This window comes from Carlito syrichta, unplaced genomic scaffold (genome assembly GCF_000164805.1).
Source record: "Carlito syrichta isolate Samal-C Ts95f unplaced genomic scaffold, Tarsius_syrichta-2.0.1 Scaffold314713, whole genome shotgun sequence".
Taxonomy (NCBI): domain Eukaryota; kingdom Metazoa; phylum Chordata; class Mammalia; order Primates; family Tarsiidae; genus Carlito; species Carlito syrichta.
Window position 1 is genome coordinate 63661 of NW_007258809.1, and position 7591 is coordinate 71251.

General features: G+C 40.8%; 1 protein-coding gene across 1 annotated transcript in view; it reads left to right on the forward strand.

Moving 5' to 3' along the window:
- KMT2E (lysine methyltransferase 2E) overlaps positions 1 to 7591 on the forward strand; it is a 111324-nt gene continuing 103733 nt past the window's right edge. Inside the window, 1 exon segment of the mRNA XM_008071759.1 lies at positions 1 to 334. The gene's annotated coding sequence lies outside the window, so the exon portion shown is untranslated.

Consider the following 7591-nt stretch of genomic DNA (forward strand, 5'->3'; position numbering starts at 1 on the left):
TCCCAGAGCGAGAGGCAGTGACACTGAGCGGGCGCAGGGGGCCGAGTCGGAGACCGTGCCTGAGTTCGGGAGCGGCAACAGAGGGGGCATAGACACTCGGAGCAGCCTCGTCGTCGCCTCTGCGTTCCTGTTGACCGCCTGGGTGCCCCCTCCCTGACTCCTCGGTTCCTGGTCAAGAGGCTGCGCGCTGCTGTTTGGGGAGGGGTGTGTGGAGCCGGCTCCTGCGTCCGCAGTGGCTGCTGTCTGGGGGTCGCCGGATCGCGGAGGTGTGGAGAGACTCCGTGGGGATCGAGCCGATAACGGGGTTCGGGTGTCTGGTGTGTGAACATCACAGGTCAGTGCCTGCCGCCTCCGTGGGAGTTCCTGGGGCTTGCGGGGTTGGGGGACTTGGGCTTCCAGGGGGAGGGAGGGCTCTCATCTTTATCCTTGGGGAGGGGGGCGACGTTGACTCTCAGGTGTCTTTGCCGGGGCAAGACGTTGCTCGTTCCCGTCGAGCGTATCCTTTCTGTCCCCTGTCCCTGGAAATGGAGCATTATGGCGGGTTTTGGGGTTGGGGAAGGGGAAACTGGCAGTTAAACCCCCTTGAGAGTGGGAGTGAGGGAGGGGGCGCACTCCGCATCGGCCGCGGGCCGAGGCCGCCGGAGTGAGGCGGGAGGCTGGCGACTGTTGGTGGGGCCGGTGTCGGAGCGCTCCCGGGAGCTGCCAGCGCTCGCCGTGCTCCGCCGCGTCTTGCTCAGGTGCTGAGCCGCCGCGGAGGCCCCATTTTCTCCTCCCGTGCCTTGCCCGGCCGCCTCTGGCACCCTGTCCTCGCACACGCGAAAGGGGGGGAAAGAACGCCCTGGGCATCTGTGTCTGTGGGAGAGCGAGACAGCGCCTCATCCTCTCCGGGAGAGGGTAAGCCCGCCCCTGAGGTGGTCACCCCGGGACCCAGCCCGCTCCGTCTCCTCCCCCACTCCTCTCGCCTGCCGCCGTCCTTTACTGTGCGGGAGCCTGCGAACCCACAATATGGCTCATTTCGGAAGAGCTTATTTTGACCAAGGGATTGGCACAAACCCTGAGGCAGCAGACACGGACGAGAAACAAACGGTTCACTGTGCAAAGCGGGTTGGGGGGGAGAAGAAACAATCCGGAGCGCTCTCTCTCACTGGCCTCAGTTCCGTGTAGATCCGTCCTTGCGGGGCTCCGTCTTAACGATACAATTTCAAGTCAGAAATCGCTGGAGTTAGCTCTAGATTGAGCCTCGTTTTGCTTGTTTTATTCCCTTTTTAGAGATGTGAATAGCGTAAGGTGTTTGCAGTTCTGGAGACCTTGGAGAGAATTAAGCGAGGTGCATTCAACTCTAGGCTGGAGACATCAGTACATAATTGGAAAATAGTCTGTTTTTTCCTTTAATGACCGAGATGGGGAGTAAAAACTGAAATTTCTCTCTTTTGTCCTTTACAGATTCTAAAAATGGCGGCCCCAGGCTGATGTTGTGGTAATCTAATCAGCTCGGGTCCTCCACACCCCATGCAGTGCGTTTGTCTGCAGCATATTACAGGCTTATTATGTTTACATGAAAAGACTGGGCTTTTTTTCTTGCCTGAGTCGTTTACAAAAATGTGTCGACTTTACTGCAAATTGCAATCTGTGTTTTAGTTGACTAATTTTATTGTTTTTTTTTCCTCTCAGAGGCAAATAAAATTACTCCACTTTTGAAAAAGAAATAAAACATTCAGATAGCCTTGGAAATTTTGGTGGTGATAATAGGTGCTCTTAAACGTTAAAAAAATTATTTGGGTACCAAAAGTAGTTTTTATTCGCTTTAATCCAACCATCTTTTTTTTCAGCATGCTAAAGTAAATTAAAATGTTTTAGTAAGTGTATAAGTACAACCTATTTTGTGTGATCTGATGTTTTAATCTCAGAGTAAAACATTTCCTATCCAACTCTTGATCAGTTTTGTAAATTTTGGTTTTTGTATTCTGTTTCTGATTAAATTTTAGGGAGCTGTACAAACAAGCCTAAACCTGTTACTTCATTGGATGTAGATAGGCTATTCTTCCTATTATTATGTTTTGCATCAAATTTTCCCATGTATTTAAGATTTCCTTAAGAATTTTCAAAGTTGATTTTATATTGGGAAAGCAAAGCTCCATACCTTGCTGCCTTTAAAAATTGTCTTACAGCACACTATCATTATTAGGTAAATTAAGAGTAAGGCTTTTTTTTTTTTTTTTAACCCCCCCCAAACTTGCCCATTTACCTATTAAGGGATTGTGGAATTTAGTCTGTTTTAATAGACCTTAAATAAAACATTACCATAATAGGGTCTTGAATCCATTTTATGCTATTTTCAGAATCTTATAGACTGAGGCTGAAAATTAAATGGTGTCAGATGTCATTGCACTGTATTTTTAAAAGTGAATGATTAGAATTCATTTCTAATCACTTCCATAGTGGGAGGTTGATCATCTTTTTGGGCTGAATTAAGCAGTGGGATATGAGTGAGCCATCAGTGGCATTTAATGACCCTTCTGATTGTGAAGCAACTGAAAGATGGAGTGCCTTTCAATCCAATAGTACTTAAAAAGGTTGGGGAGTGCACCCTTTTATGATTCCCTTATTCCATTGTCGATATTTTAGAGCAGAATTTATTTCATATGGTGAATATGTAAACTAGGTTTATGATAAAGTTCTATTCTACAAAATAATTATTGAAATAACTGTCTTAAGCATTTTCTACATACCAGTGAGTTTCATCATGGAAGACTGAGCATGCAACCTTACTTAGAATCTTAGAAATATTTTGTTATAAAGTGAAAGGTAGGAGGGTAATGGGAGAGTTTGAATAGGGATTTGGGGACAGCACTCATTTGTATTATGCTCTGAGTGAGTATATAAGCCCAAATCCTTCACTGCTGTTTAAAGATTGTGCATTTATTTTATAGGCTAGGTGGTTAAGATCTGTGGTTTGGAAGGTTAGTACTTTAAACTTACTCTTCAACGTACAAAATCAGTGTATTCATATAAATTTGATTTATGTAGCCATAGGAGGGAACACTGTGCCCATGTTTTTCTTCATAGTGACCTTGGACAGGTCTAGACACAGAAAGCAATTAGACTGATTTGGCTTCAAACAAAAATCAAGTTAGAAATTATAGGGAAACCTGCCTCCAGTCTGCTAGCTTTCTTCACACTGGCTTCATTGCTGTGAGTTTTGTTTTGATGTTTGACTCCTGTGAAATGAGACTTTCTTTCTTAAGGTATTATATCTTATTTTGAATGATTACTTTAGAAATAACATGTCTCTCAATGCTTGTTTTTGGTTGACTATAAATGTTTTAAGTTAGAATTGTAGAGGCAAATTTATTAAAAAGTTAGGCATATCTTTTGTTCCCAGGGAGTTTTGAAACATTTGGTCCCTTGGGGGAAAAGTAGTCAAATGGTCTTTGTTCTTAGGATAGCTGAGTTTGAAGGATTAGTTGTTTATCTGTTTAAGTGGATTTGTAAAAACTTGTAAGGTAATTGGAGAATAAATTGTATTTTTAGAGACTACATTTTGGTCATACTTTTGTTGTCAGTGTAAATTAAAGGATCCCTTTTATCCCAATCTAGGTTTAGAACCTTTATAGATCTCTATTTCCCTTCAGTTCTATAAGACTGATAGCGCTTCCACAATTTTGACTTGTCTGACTTGGTCACAGTTTCCAGCCAGAGAATCATTTGCCATATATACCCCAGTAAGTGCTAGGACTTGTTGGATCTAAAAGTGAGGAAGTAGAGAGAAAAGCTAATTAATAAATTAGGGGAAACTTTTCCCCTTAATACGTATCTTAGTGGTCTTAAGGAAAATATAACTTCTAAAATTGGTTTCTTAATTTCCAGGAATAATGTACACATTTTCATTCATCAGTCCTTTAAAGAAACTTGTTTTATTTTTAAAGGTGTATTATATGTAAACCCTAACATCTCTGCTTTTCTGAAAGTTACTGCTGGGACTACCAGTTCCTGCTGTGTATTACCACAACGTGTTTAAAATGTATAAATCCAACAAAACTTTTAATGGCTATCAAAACTGGTTAGGACATATTGGTATACAGTTTTCTCAAAAGATGCTATGTTTATTATTTTTAAAATAGTTTAGTAATATGTAATAGCTTTTACCATTAAAGAATTTATCCTTAGCAAATGGTAGATGCTCAGTTATTTCCTGAATGTAAAGCTTTTGTTTAAGCAAACACATTTACATCTCAAATATGCAGGGGACCAGGGACAGTTCTTTGTCATGTGTTATAATAAATGTCAAATACTCGTATTCTGTGAGACTACCCCCATCCCTGATAATTATCTGAGTCTTTTCAATATTGGAGATAGAATTATTTTTTACTTTATGGTACAAATAACTTTTAGTGTTAGCTGGCAAAATAACAAGAGGAATGCTATTTGAAATATTGTTGTGTGAATATTACTGGCCTTAAGCCTGGCTTAAAAATTTTTTTATTTTGCCTGTGTTGCCCACACTGGTTTCAAACTCTTGGGCTTAAGCAGTCCTCCTGCTTTGGCCTCCCAAAGTGCTAGGATTACAGGTGTGAGTCTCTGTGCCCAGCCTATGCTGGTTTTAAAGTTGGAGTGGCTCAAATTTACTTTCTGTTTTGTAATGTGCAAATGTTGAGAAGAACTGTAATTTTTTCTAAATATTGGAAGGACAATTTTTTGTATTATCTAAAATTTTATTTTATGTGGAGGAGCAATATTTGTTGAGCAAATTGTTTTCTATGCTAAATTGGAAGTAGATGGTATTTCACTAAAGATTTTGCTATTAAACAGTGAATATTTTACTGTATATAAAGAGGTGGGAATTATGCATACATATTATTATGCAAACAAATTGATTTTTTGTTACTGTGAACTAATGTGCTCAGTACTACATTAAAAATCAAATGATAGTGACCCAGACTAAGTTAATTACATCTTATTTGTATCTTTAAGGATTTGAGAAGTTTTTATTACACACTGGTAACTAGGATGCCTTTTACTTAAAACAGAGTAAGGAAAACAGTTGGTCTTATGTCACTTGGTAGATATTTTCACTTAATATGAAATCAGTTCTTACTAGGTGCAATGGCTGATGACTATAATTCCTGCACTTTGGGAGGCCGAAGTGGGATGATCACTTGAGACCAGGAGTTCAGGACTGGCTTGGGCAACGTAGTGAGACCCCAATCTCTACCACAAAAAAAAAAAAGTTGTTTTTTTCCCTTGTGGACATCTCATAAATCAAATTTCACTTTTGGACAATTTAAAAAAGCAATTTTTATATTGCTTGGTGAATCTTAACAGTTTTATTGGAAAAATCATTTTATTATTTACCCATTTAAGCTCTTTCTGACGTTGAACATTTTTAATGCAGCAATTCAACAAAGAATTATTTTTGATGTGTTGCATTAAAATGCTGTCAAAGCAGACATTTGACTTTTAGTATGAGTAAAAGTATGAGTATTAGCCTATAGTATAATATAATGAGTAAATAATCAACTAGTTGTCCATCATTTTAATTAAAATATTTATTTTCACTTTTTAAAACTATATCAAACATGAAATCTCTGTTTAAGAAAGGATCTACACACAGGTCAACATAAGAAACAGGCTGGGTGTAGTGACTCACGCCTGTAATCATGCCTCCCAGCACTTTGGGAGGCCAAGGCAGGAGGATCACTTGAGTCCAGGAGTTCAAGACCAGCCTGGGCAATACAGTGAAACCTTGTCTCTACAAAAAAATTAAAAAACTAGCTGGCTGTGGTAGTGTGTGCCTATAGTTCCAGCTACTCAGGAGGCTGAGGCAGAAGGATTGCCTGAGCCCAGGAAGTTGAGGCTGCAGTGAGGCGTGTTTGTGTCACTGCAACAGTGTTTGTGCCTGGGCAACAGTGAGCCCCCAATTTAAACAAACTTGAGGAACAAAATTATTTATGTGGCTTTCTTTATTGTATTTTTACAATAATTGGAGAAGTAATTTCCTAGCAAATATTAGATTGCTTAATTTAGAGTTAATTCAAAGAAAGAAACATTCTTTGTCCTGGAGTTTATTAATGAGAAAGATAATATTGAGTAATCACACCTGTGTCATTGCCAGCTTACAGCTTTAAATGTTACAGCATTTAAAGTTCAGCATGTGGCAGAAAACTAGGATATGGTAGTGGGATTGAGTTAGTTTAGGTTTGTGGTATTTATGATTTTAAAGTTCACATAATTATGTTATCTAACATTGTATCTCAGACCAAAAAACATAATTTCTGTTTACATTTGTAAACAGAATTTACCATGATGAATTATTTTAATGTTATTTAAGATTAAATGTGTTTTCCTACTTTTCTTACTCTGGCCTAAGGTCAAACTGAGTGTCAGTAGTTTTTAGCAAAAAATGAGGAATGTGGTAAAAAGAGCAGTAACAAATTAGGATATTGTCAGGAAAAACACAATTTTGATTTTTCAGAGGTTCACATATAAGGAGAATGAATATGAGGAAGATACACTCTCCTAATTAACAGACTAATAAAAGTAATAGTGTCTATTTTGGGCATTCTTTTTATCTTGCTTTATGCTACTTAAAGAAAGCTTTTTATATACTAAAAGAAAGACGTGGTTCAGGAATTTGAAAACCCATTTCTTCTTTAATGAAGTGACTAAGATGTGAATTTTTTTTGTTTTGTTTTGTTTTTTTGAGTTGGAGTCTCACTGTCACCAAGGCTGGAGTACAGTGGCAAACTCACTGCCACCACAGCCTTGACCTGCTTGGCTCAGGTGATACTTTCACCGCAGCCTTCCAGGTAGCTGGAACCACAGGTGCACATCACCATGCCCAGCTAATTTTTTGATTTATTGTAGAGACAAGGTCTCGCCAAGTTGCCCAGGCTGGTCTCGATCCTCTGAGCTCAGGCAATCTTTTCGCCTCCAGCTCTCAAAATGCTGGGATTACAGATGTGAGCCACCACAACCTGGCCATGAAGATTCTTGATGTGACTAATTTGACTGTGTCCCAGGAGTATAACGGGAGTCTGAGCAACCTCAGGCAATCCTCTTGCCTCAGCCTCTCCTGGTTAGCTGAACCACAGGCGCACTCCACTTTACCTAGCTAATTTTTTGATTTTTTTTTTTTGGAGTTGGAGTCTCACTCTGTCACCCAGACCGGAGTGCAGTGGCCGCTTCCGGCCACCGCAGCCTCGCCTGCTGGGCTCCTGCGATCCTTCCACCTCAGCCTTCCGAGTAGCCGGAATTACAGGCATGCGCTACCACACCCAGCTGATTTTTTTTTTTGATTTATTGTAGAGATGAGGTCTCGCTGCCCAGGCGGGTCTCGAACCCGCGGGCTCAGGCAATCCACTCACCTCAACCTCCCAAAGGCGCGGGATTACAGGCTGAGCCACCGAGCCTGGCTAATTTTTTGATTTTTTAATAGAGATGTGGTCTGCTATGTTGCCTAGGCTAGAGAAACAATATTTAGCCGGGCTCGGTGGCTCACCCTGTAGTCCCGCGTCTTTGGGAGGCTGAGGTAGGTGGATTGCCTGAACCTGCGGGTTCGAGACCCGCCTGGGCAGCGAGACCTCATCTCTAC